Source organism: Carlito syrichta, unplaced genomic scaffold, assembly GCF_000164805.1.
Source record: "Carlito syrichta isolate Samal-C Ts95f unplaced genomic scaffold, Tarsius_syrichta-2.0.1 Scaffold305276, whole genome shotgun sequence".
NCBI classification, from domain to species: domain Eukaryota; kingdom Metazoa; phylum Chordata; class Mammalia; order Primates; family Tarsiidae; genus Carlito; species Carlito syrichta.
The window spans coordinates 107,619-111,219 of record NW_007249372.1 but is presented as its reverse complement, the minus strand read 5'-3'; the positions used below and the strand labels follow the sequence as shown (position 1 = coordinate 111,219).

Below are 3,601 nucleotides of genomic sequence, written 5' to 3'. Positions count from 1 at the left end.
CAAATCCACAATCAGAAAGTGAGAGTTTAGCACACCTCTCTTAGTAATTGATAGGTGGAACAGACAAAAAGTTATAAAGCTGTTGAAAATCTGGAGAACAAAGCTAGCATGTTTTGAGCTATTAGACGTGAAGTTTTGTGAATAATATTTAGAGAATACAAAATTTATTTTCCTTTTTTTCAGAATACAAACTGTATTTGCTGTTTATAGGACAACAAAAGTAGTAAAGGACAGCAAAAATGTACAAATTGGTGAATAAGCACAACAGAGCCAGCAAACACCCCCACCCCCCAAGCTCATACAGCGAAACAAAGAAAATTAGAACATTTTCAGCAAGATTTCAAGCAAGCAGTAGAGGATGGGCTGGCATTTGGGCGACTATAAAAAGGACAGAGAGCCGGGCTCGGTGACTCAGCCTGTAATCCCGCGCCTTTGGGAGGCTGAGTGAGTGGATTGCCTGAGCCCGCGGGTTCGAAACCTGCCTGGGCAGGCGAGACCTCATCTCTACAATAAAACAAAAAATCAGCTGGGCATGGTAGCGTGCGCCTGTAATTCCGTCTTCTCGGAAGGCTGATTCGGAAGGATCGCCGGAGCCCAGCAGGTCGAGGCTGCGGTGGCCGGGAGCAGCCACTGCACTCCAGTCTGGGCGACAGAGTGAGACTCCGAATCAAAAAAAAAACACAAAAAAACAAAAACAAGGACAGAGAATGGCCATCAAGCAGCAGTGGGTCCTTATGGAAGATCAACAGGTAGAACTATGAAAATCTTTAATTGGTATATATACCAGAATATTTAACAGAACTGAAATCACCACACAAATGCATAGATTAAATATGTATTTGGAAGCAGCGGAGTATAAGTCCCAAGAAGAGTATGGAGTCATCTTTCTGTGGGTTCATTTGTGACCACACTGTGAAGCAGTTCTTTTATACACCAACACAACTGCAATTTTGCAATACTTAATCTTACTTTTTATGTATAGACCATAATTATTCATCAGAAGCAAATAATAGCAGAAATATGAGGCCACAACACCATTACCAAAAGAGAAATGCGGGACTTACTTTCTTCTCTATTTATAAAAGAAAAAAACCCAATTTTGATGGTGCCAGTTCTTGCCCTTGTACCAATGCCAGGTACTGAGCAGCCAGCAGTTGGTGCGTCCTAGGCTTCAGCCCCTGATCGACACACTTGAGGACCACAGAGCACTTGGACCATATTACCAAAGTACTCAGTTAGTCTTTATCTTATAAGAACCATTCTAGTGTTTTCTCTTCAATTTTACCATATGCTAGCAAAGCTTACATTTATAATGCTCAGCATTTTAATAACTTGTGCATACAACACACAGCAACTGACAATGTCTTCCATCCACACCATGTCCCCAACACCTGTCCAAACCACGCAGCCCCAGGGTGTGGAAGGAGAATTCTCCACATGATCGGAGTTAGCAGAGGAGGAACAGTCAACACTGGGAGGAAGATAGCCGACCACAGACTAAAAGCAAACATTCAGGCCACAAGTTTGGGATAAAAAAATATTGTAGAAGATGGGAAAACAAAAATGAAAACCAAAACAAACCCCCCAAAACCTCTCAACTCATTTTACTTGAACAAAGATAACAATTCTGATGGGCCCAATTTAAGTTATAGATTCATGCCTGCAGATAGTTTTGAGTTGCAGTAGAAGTATGTCAAAGAGGAAATGATCTTGGTGAATGTCCTTGAGTGTCCGCAGACTCCTTTGTGGTGGGCATGGTCATGTGGCTCACTATTCAACAGCAATGCAAGGATGGATGGCCTGGACTGGGAACAGACTCTAGAGACCACACTCTGCCAGGCTGGTCTCCCACGCGCCTCCTGTCTTGTTGCTGGAACACTTCTACGGTGTCCTCATCCTCCATCTCCAGCTGTGCTGGAGTGTCTGTCTCGTGAATCGACTACCCATCCGGCCTGAATCTAACTTGTCTCATTGACAAGCCCTCTCTCTCACAGGAGGCCTTTGTCAGCATGCTCAGTGGTACGTGCCTCTTGATCTTGAACTGCACCACGGAGCTGTCCTGGCTGGTCACCTTCAGGTTGATGTGGTCAGTCTCAGTCTTCACTCCCTCCTTGGGCTTCTCCTCAGACATGGCTGTATGGGTGGCACGGGCAGAAGCAGTGCCAGAGCAGGTGGGTCTTGTTCTCTGCCCTGCCACTCTCCTGCTGCAACTCTCTTTTCTAAAACTCGTGGAATGTTTATAAAAACCGACTGTGGTCTAGCCACATAGTAAATCTACATTACCAATATATACCACATCCTTTAACCACAATGCCATGAAATTAGAAGCCAAAGAATATGTATTTTAGAATTGAAGAGCATTTGTAGATAATTCAAAAAGGTCACAATGGGAATTAAAAAATATGTATAATTGAATGACAAAGAAAACTTCTCATATCAAAACTCAAGAGATACAGCTATAGTAGGGACAAAACTATGTCTTAAGTTCATCTCTTAGAAAAGAAGACCCTCCCAAACATAAGTGCATTTTACCAAACATTGAAGAAACAGATAATCTCTAATGCAAAAAAGACAGCTCTCCCATACCTTTTATGAGGATAATAGGATCTTGAAATTGGAACCATACAAGGATAATATGGTGAAGGAAAATCATTTTCATATTATACTTATGAACAAAGATATTAAGTGAGATATCTGGAAATGGAACCCAGCAACTTGAATTAAAGTTAGGAAGACCAAGTGGGATTTCTTCCCCCCAGCAACACAAGAATGGTTTACTATTTAAAAATATACAAAGCTGCAGTTGTTAGGATGATTGAGTCTAGAGAGCCAATGTACAACGTGAAGACTGTAGTTTACACTATTGTGTTACATACTGAAACTTTGCCAAGAGAGTAGATGTTAGATGCTTTTATGACACACACACTTACAAACAAAATGCAAGGTAACTATATCAGAAATTAAACTAAGGCATCTGCCTTATTTTATTCAAAATGACTACTTTGAGTTATCCATGTTGTATTATATATCAGCAGTTTATTCCTTTTTATTGTTGAGAAGTAGTATGTTAGTTGCTTGACTGCAGAAATCACTTAACTACATATCTATGTCAAGATACATATATGAAGACGTCATGTTGTATAGCTTAAATATATACATAAAAAAGAAAATTAAAAAATATAGTTAACATAATTTACTATATTAAGACATTAAACACAGAAAACCCTACAATTCGCCCAATAGATTCAGCAAAACTTAAAATCTACAAAAATAAAGAAATATTCATGACTAAGAAAAAAAACTTTTAGTAAGTTGGGACAGAAGAATGTTCCTTAATTTGACAAAGAGCACTGCTACTTTAAGGAGAAAAAAACCTCTGAATTCTTAAGTTGAATGAGGGAATCACCAGTCGTGGTATTTATTATCCTTCTATTTATAAACAAGGAAATTCCCAATCCCTCCTTTTGCTTCCTATGGAAACTTCCTAAGATTTGCATCTTTCAGCAGAGATGTCAATTTAAATTTTACTACTAGTGCAACAAATTATGAAGCAATAATAGTTGCTTAGAATTGAAGGTATTTTAGGGAATAGGTTATATTT

The 3,601-nt window shown here is 39.5% G+C and overlaps 1 pseudogene; it reads right to left on the bottom strand.

Moving 5' to 3' along the window:
* Nucleotides 1-1,818: 1,818 nt before the first annotated feature.
* On the bottom strand, nt 1,819-2,131 carry LOC103263806 (annotated as a pseudogene).
* Between the last annotated feature and the right edge of the window lie 1,470 nt (nt 2,132-3,601).